The sequence below is a fragment of the Octopus bimaculoides genome, chromosome 4 (assembly GCF_046866305.1).
Source record: "Octopus bimaculoides isolate indiv1 chromosome 4, ASM4686630v1, whole genome shotgun sequence".
Classification (NCBI taxonomy): Eukaryota; Metazoa; Mollusca; class Cephalopoda; order Octopoda; family Octopodidae; genus Octopus; species Octopus bimaculoides.
The window spans coordinates 32,452,697-32,466,479 of NC_142931.1; the positions used below are offsets into that span (position 1 = coordinate 32,452,697).

The 13,783-nt window shown below is 37.5% G+C and overlaps 1 long non-coding RNA gene across 2 annotated transcripts; it reads right to left on the reverse strand.

The window, feature by feature from the left end:
* Window positions 1-9,623: 9,623 nt before the first annotated feature.
* LOC106870229 (uncharacterized) lies at window positions 9,624-12,110 on the reverse strand. 2 transcript variants are annotated; one of them, XR_016241455.1, is made up of 2 exons: window positions 11,200-12,110; window positions 9,624-9,967 (listed from the first exon to the last, which is right to left on the reverse strand). It is a non-coding gene; the product is annotated as an uncharacterized LOC106870229 (long non-coding RNA). The 2 variants fall into 2 exon arrangements; XR_001409504.2 differs by having other exon boundaries at window positions 11,173-12,110.
* Window positions 12,111-13,783: the final 1,673 nt, after the last annotated feature.

Genomic DNA, 13,783 nt, shown 5'->3' on the forward strand with positions numbered 1-13,783 from the left:
TACCATTGCTGTTACATACAAACACACACACACATGTACATTCACGACGAGCTTCTCTCAGTTTCCGTTAACTAAATCTACTTACAAGACATTTTCGGCCCGTAACTATAGTAGACGACACTTAGCGAAGACACTGCGTAGTAGGACTGAACCCGGAACCATGTTAGAAAGCAAACTAAAGCTTCTTCCATTGAACTACACCTTACAATTGATGTAATTTTATTCATTTAGTTGGTTGGTTATTGTCAGAGACAAGTATAAGAAACAAAATTAACGCTTATAAATGTGTTCAAAAGTTAATGGACGTTAGTTGGGTCATAAAGCAGGTTTGTTTCGCAATAGCTCATACATGTAATTTCTATTTTCTGCGTTTTCATTGGGATATTTCAATATTTAATTTTGCACCAATCACTTCAAAATGATGCGGGAAGCTTTTTCTAAAACAATTCTAGTTCATAATTTTTAAACGTCGCCCCTTCCCTTCTCTCCACTTCACCTCTTACCTTCATTACCAATAACATTTAAAAAATAAACAATTCCCCCTTCTATAACATATATAATACAAATTTTTTGAAGAAAAAAAATAATTAGATCTATATATTTTAAACTTTGCTTCCAATCCCAACCCAATACGGCAACCACCACCAAAATGATATTCTTTTCACTGGCTTTAGTTATTTTATTTTAGTCATTCTGAAACATTTGGAATATGCATTTAAAATAAAATAAAATTCTTAACCGCCACTCACCCAACCACCTATCTTTCATCGTATCCTTCACAATTAAAAAAAATTAAATGCTAGTTGACGTGTGAAAACAAAATTAGAATTTTGAAAGAAGTATCCATAAAACAATAATTTCAGTTATTTAAAATGTAGAGAAGAATATTTTTAAATTGAGAAGAAGTATAATGGAGTCAAACTTATTTCATCTGTTCCCTCTGGCTATCATATCAACAGTTTGTTGTAGTAGCACCCTGTCTTAAATTAAATCTTTTTTGTACATCTGTTTATTTTTGTCGTAAAATTTAATTTGATAGGAATTATGTCAATGTAAATAAGGTAAGTGTCAGTATAGTCTTGTTTTTCTTTTAATTTAGTTTTAGTGTCTCAAAGAAGGAAGATTTTACAATATAGAAAAAATATAAAAGAAAAATAACGAAAATAAAACAAAAAGAAAACGTTTGAATTGTGGAAGGATGATGGGGGGGGGGGAGTTAGGCATTTTTGCTTTGTTTTAAATGTGAATTCCAAATGTTTCGAAATGTGAAATATAATAAAGCGACAAAAACTAAGATAGTTCTATAATACGAAATATTTATTTACTGTCTCAATAATTATTAGTTTTTTTTTTTCTCTTTGTCTGTCTGTGTGAATAATATCTTTGTAATGTAAAGCGCAAATTAGATGTGTGAATATCCAATGTATACTAGTTTACAAAATCTAGTAACTGCTGCAGTCTTAGACTGGTGATTCCAGAATGCTGGCGTGAATACAAGGGTCACAAAATGTAAACGGGTTTGTCATGTTTTGCCACCAACTTGCATATACAAGTGCTCTCAGTCGAAAGTTCCGCATACCGGAAGACAGATGCCCAGTAACTTTACATAACTACAATGCTAGTCTCACAGAGTTGCTTCCAAATCGCTTAGAAACTATACATACTCACAGTATCACATTCACTTGGCTATTTAGTTGGTTCACGGACTCTCAGCAAGCACTACTATATCGCCAACAGTATAAGACATATTCTACTGTGGAAAGAGGATATCATTGGAAATCTTTAGAAAGTAACCCACGTAAAGTCGAATGAATCAATTGAAGTTGAGGTTTATTTTTTCCATTAATTTCTTTAAAAAAAATAGTAATGTCGAAAAAGATGTAAATCGAAACGACGTTGGGTGAGGTATGCCTGTACATACAATTGGTCAAAATTATCGACTTAAGGTCCGTGTAAGTGTTACATCATTTACGCAAGACCGCTTATTGATGCGCGTACGCACATACACACACCTTGTATAGAACAGTATCTCAAATCATCGCTCTTATAAAATGGTCCACCGATCATAGGTTCTACGCCAGTGACATCGTTGTCATTAAAAAAATCGTTACAATATAGAAAGTTATAATATCACAATTCTTGAAGATAACCGAATTATATTATAGTTTGCAGAAAACCATCGACGGATATGAAGCCACAGAAAGGAACAATAGAGCTTTATCTTCTTTCACAGTCAACAACGGACAGATTACTCGAACTATTATATTTCCACACGCTGTAACAAGCGAATAACCAGTAGACAATGCTATGTTCATTGCTTTTCTTTGTTAACAACCTAAAGGACTTTAGTGGAAGTGGGTTATTTCAGCTTAGCGGGCTGCGTGTTCGAATCACGTCGGGGGTCACCAGTATAGTTATGTAGGTGTGAGCGAGCTGTCGAGCGTAAGTCCGAAAGATGTAGAGAGACAGCTTAACACGTAAAGAGGCTGTCTCCAGAGTTCGAATGTTAGAGACACTCTTGACACGTCCATTGCTCTATGCTGGCCAGCAAGAAAGAGAATGAATTGAGCGGGAACGCTTGGTTGTTTAATTCTACGCATGCGTGAGACTACGCATGCGCACGGCGTTACTACAGGGCTCCCTTGCCAGTGCGGAAACGCACGATAAATGAAATCTGTTAGAACGCCTGAGGCAGGATGGCCACTGAAAAACCACCCACAAGATGTGGTACAAACACACACAAAGAAAAATGAAAGAAATGAATGTGCACTCGTGAGAACATGCATGCAATGTACAAATGAAATGACAATGACAAAACAACCGTGATGACAACTGTCCAGGAAACTGGAATCACGCGATGTAAAAGTCTGAGTGTTTGCTTTCCCTGAAAGGAAAGAAAATTTATGAGTGCACAAGTGTGTGTATGAGAAAAAACACAGAACAAGTGAAAGTGTCTGTAGTATAGACTGCGAAAAGTCCCAAAACACCGAGATAGAGTACATTGATGAAGACGTCGGCGCAGGAACTGCTATAGCTGTGTTCTGTATATGTGGTGGTAATGATATTGACAGTGGTAATGATGTGTTGAAACTTGGCGACGTCGGGGGGAATGCTTGTAGTTGGTAGTAGTAATTGTTGTCGTCACGGTGGTAATCTTGGTTGGCGCACGACGCTGGTGGCGAAAAGGCTGTTTGGTGATGAGTGTTTGAAGAGGTACGCTTTTACAGAACGATCGACAGACATCTCTGTACGACCATTAGCGAAAACCTCGAAGAAAAATTTTCTTAACCCAAGATGAAAATACGACCGTGCGAACTCAAAAAGGAGAAATGGTGACGAATGGGAATACAGAGGACTCCTTTTATTTAAACGTGTCACACGGTCGAAACCAAAATATATATCAAAGATGATATACAAGTAATTACGTTATACTACGAACATTAGTGAATTCGTAAATACCAGTAATGAGACGATAGAAAAAAAACAACCGTATGAAATGAATAACAAGAGTTATTGTGTGGCATAAAAGATGTATGTGTATGTGAGAGTGTGAAATGCGACATATAAAAACATAATAAAAAGCAGGCCGTAATTCCTGTCTGTTTTTCGTAAGTGGAAAAATCCACTAACAGAAGCGAGAATAAAAACCGCTCTTGTTGAGTCGTGTTGACTATGGTTGGAGATGCTGGTAATAATCGTGTTGGTCATGACGATGTTGATGGTTAGTAGTCGTAGACTCGTGTTGCTGATGTGGCGACGGCGGTGGTCAGCGTTGGCTGGACGAAGCTGTTGAAGTGGTCACTGGCTGATTGTTGCTGCTGCTGTCGTGTGGTACACGGAACAGTCTCTATGGCTGTATTTGTTCTTTAGTCGGGTTCACCAGTTATAAGTTGGTAGTCCAGAATTCATGCTGCGTTTTTTCTTCGTCGGGGGTCACCACTTTAGTGGAAGTGGGTTATTTCAGCTTAGCGGACTGCGTGTTCGAATCACGTTGGGGTCACCACTTTAGGAGAGTGGGTTATATATCTTTAGATATACACCTAACTTCCCTACATTACATTGGAAGAGAACTGAACGCAGAAACTCCAAACTGATCAACAACAACAAATATTTATTGTTCGGTGGAAAATAAAACGGCTTCTAATTGTCCGGTTTTAGAGTAGCCTGAAATGTAGATGTACGGTTCTTCGAGCTGGTGTCGTTATAGAGACAACTTGGTTCAACCACACTCAAATGGGAGAGCTTGCTTGGTCGCTGTCTGGCTTGGTAAGAGACAGTCTAATAGCGGGAACGCTTCGATGTTGAAACCCACGCATGCGTGGTTAAGGATTCAGCAATGGCGTCGGCCTTTTGGCGCCAATGTGACGTCACTACAGGACCATTCGACACAGGTGCCTCTCTTTAAACAATAGAATGTTTCATTTTTTTTTACAACAGATACAGAGAACAGATTTCACCTCTGCTAAATTTCATCTGAGAGAATATTTATTGCTTAAGATTATAGCAAACTCGTATGCAGATAATGCAATCTCAAATTGCTCATACTGTGTCCAGTGGACGTACTAACAAACATTTCATTTACATCAGGTACCCATATATGCAGCTCTCAGTTACGTCGTGCATAGAGATCTCGTTTATTTCTGTAGTTTATTGGAGTAATCATTCGATTTTTCTCTATTCTTGGTACTTATCGATTAATATTTCTTTCGATATCAACAATTTGTGGGATGGGTAATATATCAGAAAATCTTTTCCTTTTTATTTTGTGACTTTTCTGGGATTCAACGGGAATCCTCGATTTGATATTAGGATTGTCGACAAATAAAATTGAATATTAACGGATATAAAGCTATAAAAGAAGTAACTTGGACGCTGTTTTCACTGGAAATCTAATCTTCGGTTCAACTACATCTCACAATTTATGTCATAATTTCTGTTGCCAGAGAGAACAAAGTAAACAAAACCAATGACACATTTATTATAAATAACTAACAGCATGTTCGTTGGATTACGTTCGGAATAAATAACATTGTTTCTGCGAAATAAGATATATATTCCTTTATAAAAAGAAAGAAAATGCGAGGAAAATCATTTTGACATTGTATGTAATTATAGGCAAAATTATATGCACACGTAGCAGTAGCAGTTCGTGTTTAGGCACTGCAGAACTGCAGCACCCCCTATTTCCACTCAATATTATCAATAACATTTAATATAATGAGTCCATTTTTCTTTTATACTTGTACATTATATAATCCTTAAGCTTATTGTCAGTAGCCATCCTCTAGTTTATGAAAAAAAATTACAAAAATCCATGTATAGAAAAAAATATACAAAAATCCAGTTCCAGCGACGCAGTGTTTGGCTGTTGTGCGCATGCTAACATGTCCGAGATAGAAAGCTACTCACTAGGGATGAGGGAGCACTGTTGTCCACGCAGTGCCGACCCTGGGGTGCTGGTGAAAGGTAGTTTCTTTATAACTCCGCGTGTGATGTGCTCAAAAACGTGTTTATATTCTTGACTGTAATAAAGTATAGAATTAGATCATTATCCTGCTTCCAGCTACCGAGTTGCTGTCAGGATTTGAAAAACAGGGCAGATTTTTCCCCTTATTTTGTGATTTAGGGGAGTTTTGAAAAAACACGGGGGAATTCGCGATGGTGTTCAGTGAACAAATTAAACACACTACCCGGCAGTGGCTAAAACGCGAACCGATCAAGTTTGTGTATAAATGTTCTTTTTATATATTTGTTTTCTTTTACACAATATTAAAACAACGGGTAAAAATTTTCTGAAGCAGCACTCCTACTAATTTTATCTAAGAACCGCCATTGTCTAGTAGAAAGGCTGTCCCGGCGGTTTTTTGCTAGTCACTTAATTTACAATTAGATTATTTTTACGATATATTATGTAAAATTTTCCTTTGTACTCTTTATTCATCTAGCAGTAACCATTCATTCAGTAAATAATTTGGAAAGATTCTAAGTCCTCAAAGAAAAATCAGATATTATGCTGACTTAACTTCGCCGGTTTATCATATGCATACACGTTGGGTTGAACACGTGATTATATAACTTCTTTCCTTTCCATAACTCTTCCTTCGTCACACACACAAACACACATGTTTAAGTATTAATAACCTATCCAGAAATACAGGAAGGTCTCAGCAAAGGGATTATAGCGTTGTTATGATGAAAGATTTGTTGTCAGTTTATATACATCATTTATTGCTACGTTCATACAAAGGCGTTCATGTGTTCATGCAATACAAGAGGAGTTAATTGTATATGAACGGCATATATTGCAGGTGCCAATCTTCATCAGAGATTCAATATTTAGGCCTGTGACTGTTAGATGTCGATATCACTCGTACTTGAGTTGATTATCTAACTGCTGATAGTTATTTCTAGCATCGGAAGTCAACAGTTGTACATAGAAGACAACGACGACGAAATCTGTTGAGGTTGTAGCGAGACTAATTTCATAATTGTATGTTTTAAACTTAAGTAATCCCAAAAAAGATCCCTCGCGTAAGTTTCTAACAATTCGACATGCGATTGGTCATGTGACGTTAAAATACTTGGTTGAGTCGGGCATTTAGATTAGTCTAGTTCTACGGGGGATACGGAGTTCGTATCCAATCACGTTTCGCAATAGACCAACAAAATCGGCAAATTAAAAATGCTAGCCTGAGTCCCATTTTGTCAATAAAAAAGCATGATTTTTTTTTTCATTTTAATTCAGAGGGGAGAATTTGTTTATAGGAAACTGTCACATTATGTTTATTCCTGTTGGAGCACATGTAACCAATTTCGACTGATTGGAAAAGCCAACTATGTATTAGTCTGGTTCGCTGTATAATTTTATTTGGCGGAAGAATAAAGTATCGCTGTTAACTGAAAGCTCGTTTCTTGTATTATTTCCACCGTTTTACATGCAACTCGCGAGAAGTAAGAATTTCTATCAAGAGGGCCAGAGACAGACTTCCAGCTACAAGAATTTTACGAACAAACTTTTTGAGGGAGTTTGGATGTTATCGTTCATGGTGTAATTGAAATAGTATCCTAAAAGTTAACTGCTAGTCGTTGTGTTGCTGTGTATCGTTCGTCATGATAACATTAGCTAGTTTCAGCTGCTGCCCGTGTGTTCACCATTCGTCTGCCTTGTCGTCTATGCTCTCTCTGTTACATAGCAAAGCTTTCAGCGTGGCAGTCGTGAGTGTGTGTCATTTTATACCGATTGAGAGGCTCAGAAGGAAGGCGCCAAAAGTTAAAATGGTCTTGAACCTATTCTACATGAAATCGTGATTGGCCAGATTTTGTTGTTCACGTGGGTAATATTCTTTCTAAGCGAAGTCGCAATTAGTCAGATTCGCTGATCATGTGAGCAACATTCTAATTAATCGTGACATCGGGTGATTGCTGAATATTCCGCTACAGCCTGGTTTTTCACTTTGATATATATTCATGGTGTCATGGTATGAGTTTTTATTTATCGCACCGGGTTGAGTATCGAGGTGTGAGAACAGTTATTAGGGCTAGTCACCTGAGGTTGAGTATGCAGATATAGAAACAGCGGATCTAGTTCAAAACGGGGGCACCAGTTTTCATTTATGTTTTATGTAGTGTTTTTGGTACCGAAAGACTTTCAAACTTCGTATATTTATCTATTTTGTGTTATAGAATAGAAAACATTTTTGTATTCGAAGTTATTTCATGTAAAAAAATTGTCTTATTTCGATAATTTCAACCAATCACTGACAGGTATTCAGCTGTTTACAGCTACTCCTTTGGCACTGTAAGCGGTTCTTTTGGCAGTTTAAGCGGTGTAAAGCGTATTTAATCTCCATTACTTCTGACATTTTGCAGAGAGGCAACACACGTGTGTTCGTTTTCCTTAGTTTTATTTTTAATATAATTTCGTTAACATCTGCCTGAACTGTATGTGTACAACATTTGCCCTAACCCTAACCTTTCCCTCAAAAACCAGGCCTTGTGCCTATAATAGAAAGGTTTATGAGCTACTGCCAATATGCTTCAGCCATTTTTTGACAAGGAAATAATAATTTTATCACCGCCAGAATCGTTTGAGAATCGTTTGTTTACGTAGTCAGCACTTACTGTATTCGGCTGAATGGACGTCAATCATTGGTTGAAATTACAGAAATACGACAACTTTAACATGAAATAAGTTGCAATATAATAATTTTTCTTAAGAAGACTAAGAGAAAAAGATGTTTTATATGACACATTCTACCAGTGTCCCAAGTTTCAAAGTGTTTCGTTAAGAAAATACCGGCGTCCGCGATTTGTACTAGATCCGAAACAGCTATTAGTGAGAGGAATTCAACAACGACCGAATTCACTGCTTTCTCATACTGTATTTGAAATCTTCTGCTCACAGAAAATTCTAATGATAGTCGCCAGACCATCACGTGCACTAAAAGCGATGATTGATTGAAATAGGGTTTGCATGCATGATAAACGCAGGGTTTACATGTTGGAAGTGGGGTCGAAATCAACTGATATTAAATTAACTATGGGAAATATATAGCAGATTTAATGTTATAGTCATTATAAGGGTGTAGCATGGACTCAAACTAGCATTGCTATATTACGAATATCAAGTCAAGCCTTAACAACGGCTTGATCATGTGTGCAACCAAATTACTGTCCAATCGGTGGCTGGTGTTCATGTGATAACCTCCCCAGATCGTTCTCGAAGCTTCTACAAACATCTATAGATATAAAATAAAGGATGTGTGTCTGTGTATGTTGTACGTATGCATTTCAACTGATTTTTACCAAGCTTTACACTCACATTACTTATGTACCAATGATGGTCATGCATTACAACATTTTGCCCAGAGCTCCAGCGTAAAGCACGAAACCAGGTAAAACGTTGTTTTACACGGGTTTTTCTCTAAAAATTGCTGCAGTTTTCGACCCATTCTCTTCCTTTTCTCTCTCTCTCTCTCTCTACTTAGTTATCTTTTCTCTCTCTTTTCTTATTCTGTTTTTCTTGCTTACACATATCTCTTACCTTCTGTAATAGTTCTTTTTTTAGTCTATGCCTGTTTCTTTCACTCTCTCCTTCTCTTTAACTCATTCACACACTAACTTCAGTCTGCAAATTGACTTCCGTGTATTTCAATTAGTCGTGCGTTTGTCTGTCCCCTCTATGTTTAGCCCCTTCTGGGCAATAAAGAAATAAGAAGCTTGCTTCTCAAGCACATGTTTCTGGGTTCAGTCCCACTGCGTAGCACTTTGGGCAAGTGTCTTCTACTATAACCCCGGGCCTACCAAAGCCTTGTGAGTGGATTTGGTAGATGGAAGCTGAAAGAAGCCCGTCGTATATATATATATATATATATACTTGTGTGTTTGAGTCTGTACTTGTCCCCTTCCCCACCATCGCTTGACAACCAATGTTGGTGTGTTATGTCCCCCGTAACATAACGGTTCGGCAAAAAAAGATCTAATAGAATGTGTACTAGGCTTACAAAGAATAAATCCTGGGGTCGATTTGTTCGACTAAGACCCCTTGAGGTAGTGCTCCAGTATGGCCGCAGTCAAATGACTAAAGCAAATAAAAGAATAAAAAAATATGTAAAACACTTGCATTTACTAGAATCGAAAGTATCACCTTCATTAGATAATTTAATCATTGTGAATTTAGTTATAACCTTCAAAAGACATACGTACAACTTGAAATGATTTTCTTCACCTTTCACATACGTACAACTTGAAATGATTTTCTTCACCTTTCAGAACGTTTTTCAAAGAAGGAACTTTGCGTAAAATGTTATGTAATCCAATGATTCATAAGGGAAAACTGCAATTTAACATCCAGCGTGTGAACCACTGAGTTTTCTCTTCACAAAAATAGTTGAAACTAATGAAAGGTCTATTTGCTGTCTAATATAACAGCAAATATATCTTTCACATAAGATTTGATAATACTCCTCTGAAACGAATAAATTCGAGATTCTTATCATTACAGGATATGAAAATCACCATAGTTCATCAAAAATTAAACAAAATAGGTGTTTACTTAACATTATCAGCTTCAAATATCTTGTTGACATTTACTCAAAATTCCTTCGTACTTATTTTCTCCGAGGCAATAAAATTTTTATAACTGCTTATTTTGTTTTGTAATTTTCTTAAAAGTGTAAATACATATTCGTTTCTACTCAAGGCACAAGGCCCGAAATGTTTGGAGAGGGGCCAGTCGAGTAGATCGACTCTAGTACGCAACTGGTACTTAATTTATCGACCTCGACGGTATTTGAACTCAGAGCGTAGCGGCAGACGAAATACCGATCAGCGTTTCACCTGACGTGCTAACGTTTCTTATTTCTTTATTACCCACAAGGGGCTAAACACAGAGGGGACAAACAAGGACAGACAAAGGGATTAAGTCGATTACATCGACCCCAGTGCGTAACTAGTACTTAATTTATCGACTCCGAAAGGTAAAGTCGACCTCAGCGGAATTTGAACTTAGAACGTAACGGCAGACGAAATAAGGATAAGCATTTCGTCCGGCGTGCTAACGTTTCTGCCAGCTCACCATCTTAATCTTGTTGAATAAATAATATTATATATAATGGCGTATCTAGTGTACCTCCTAGAGAAGCTATATAGTTTGTAGTGACTTCATTTAGGCATAGAGTAGATTCGAACTCAAATCTGCCAATTTTCATTGACTTTTTCCCACAGAAAAACGGTGGCTGGCAACGGTTACATTTAGCATATAACTTTGCCAAATCGATTGATGTCTTTGCCACTTGACCCTTCTAACCTCTTGTATGCGGTAGAGAGTTAGAATTGAGATAACAGTCGACCCCCAACGAAATCTATTTGTTCTCTGCAATATACCTTTTTTTCTAGCTAGTTTTGTATAGTAATAAATGCAAGAACTCCGTAAGCTAAAGCCAGTTAGTGAGAACCGAGTCTGGCTAACCAGCTAAATGAAATGCCATCTCTGAAGGAAAAGGTATAGTGACACAACTATGGTAACTCCCAAACGAAGCAGCTGCTTCGTCCCACCACCCTCACTTTCTTTTCTCTACAACGTTACCCTATCCCTATCTGTGGTTTACTACTGCACAATGACGAGAACACAAACACACCTATACCAGGAAAATCTACAATATCTCTCTTTACCTGGCATGCTTTACGAATTATACATACCAACCCGTTGTGGTTTGGCTATAACAATATGTAAGGGTAAGTAAATGTTTGTTTACAACTTCGATCACTGTTCTTCTTTCATCTTGCACATCTGCAACATCAACACCCGTTACAATTGGTAGCTGCCGACTCCAACATATAACATTACATTTCCCATTACAAGTTTGAACCTCCACTCACCCGGGCTTTCAGATTTATACTGGCTTACACAGTAGACTCAAAAGTAACACTCCCATAGAAGTTTCACCCGGGGCAGGTCTCACCCTTCGTCACCATTCTGATTATGTAATACATGACAAAGCAATGTGATTGGTTCACAAGGCCAGCAAATTTTAGTGGGTAGGGTTCGTCAATGACATCGAATTCGTTTTTTATCGACCCTGAAAGGATGAAAGGCAAAGTCTACCCCAACAAAATTTCATTTCAGAACGTAAAATCGGAAGAAATGCCGCTATGCATTTTTCCAACGTACTATCAATTTTGCCGGCTCGAAACTCGGGCCTTGAAGCGATAGCTAATATTGGAAATCTCCGCAAAATGTTTGAAAGTTTACAATCCTGACATTCTGTAGTTCTGAATTTCCATTAATCTGTTAACGATACATTGGTTTACAAAATTTTCTGTCACTGCTTGACCAGTTCACAGTTTATGACGTAAGCCAATATATTTGCTTGATGTTTCGTCATAACAGACAAGTGTATCTCTCTCTCTCTCTCTCTTTGTCTATGTGGCGAACATACATACATTTGTTATTTTTTTTATAAATGCAATCATTCCCTGTCTGTGTAACACATATTAACATTTATATTTCTTTTCTTCACTACAATTTTGCCTCGTTCACTTTTTCTTACGCGAGAGATTTTCTTGGTTTTGCTATTTTTTAGCTGTAAACAAAACATACAATGCGCATATGTTGTGCAAAGCGATAAAAATGAGTGTCTAAGTTGTAAACCCTATTTGTAAGTTACATCGATAATTTAAAGTCATGTTTGTTTGCATTAATGCTACAAACATAATGGCAACCTTTCCTTGCTAATTCCATTGAAGCAGCCATTTTCCGACGCATGTAAATTTTTTGCAAATGTTAAAAATGTGTAATCGTTTGAAATCCTTTCATCTATCCATGTTAATGGAGGAGATGCTGGTGGTAAAATGAAATAAAAACGATTATTTATTTTCCTTGAGTAAACTGGAAAGAAAACAACATGGAGCTCTGTGAAAATTCCCTGGTCAAAGGAAATAGCAATAGCGGTATTATTTGTTGTTAATTTAAGCACAATGCCAGCAATTTTGAGGGAAGTAGTCAATAACATAAGTACTTGACTTGTACTTTATTCTATCGACCCCGGAAGAATGAAAGTCGAATTTGAGTTTGGCAGGATCTAAACACAAAGCGTAAAGTGCCAGAATAAATAGCACAGATATTCTGATAGAAGGAAACACATTAACCCCAGTACTTAAATGAGGATTTGCTACATCAACTGATAAATGAAAGGAAAAGTTGGTGTTGGCAGAATTTGAACGCGTACTATAAAGAGCCAAGGCAAATACTTTTTTCTGCTCTAGGCACAACGACTGAAATTTGGGGGAGGAGGCCGGACGATTAGATCAACCGCAGTACGCAACTGGTACTTAATTTATCGACCCCGAAAGGATGAAAGGCAAAGTCGATCTCAGCGGAAGTTGAACTCAGAGCGTAAAAATGGACGAAATACTGCTAAGCATTTCGCCCGGCGTGCTAACGTTTCTTATTCCTTTATTGCTCACAAGGAGCTAAACATAGTGGGGACAAACAAGAACAGACAAAGGGGTTAAGTCGATTACATCGACTCCAGTGTGTAACTGGTACTTAATCTATCGACTCCGAAATGATGAAAGGTAAAGTCGACCTCGGCAGAATTTGAACTCAGAACGTAACGGCAGACGAAATACCGCTAAGCATTTCGCCCGGCGTGTTAATGTTTCTTGCTTCTTTACAACCCACAAGGGGCTACACACAGAAGGGACAAACAAGGAGAGACAAAGGGGTTAAGTCGATTATATCGACCCCAGTGCGTAACTGGTACTTATTTAATCGACCCCGAAAGGATGAACGGCAAAGTTGACCTCAGCGGAAGTTGAACTCAGAACGTAGAGGCAGACGAAATACCGCTAAGCATTTTGCCTGGCGTGATAACGGTTCAGCAAACTCGCTGCCTTAGCCAAGACAAATACTGTAAGATATTTTTCCCTGATGCTCTTATGGTTCTGGCTAAAGAATAACTTCAATAGCAAGGAAATCATTTTTACGTTTAGCTCATTTGCACTGTATCATATGGATCAGTGGTTTGAGGTTGAAGTGTAGCAGAATTAAATGCCACTGGCAATGTTACAAAAAATCTTATCAAACAAAACTCTACATACATTAATGACTTGTACGTACGTGGTATTTCGTTATGCAACCATAATATACAATAAAATATATTAAACGTTTTTATAAGTCAATACTGCGTTCTACTGTGTTAGCAGTGGGCTTTTACATTACTTTGTTAGTGTTATCGCTATAGATATTCTATAGAAATTATAGCCAGCATTGATTTTTGTT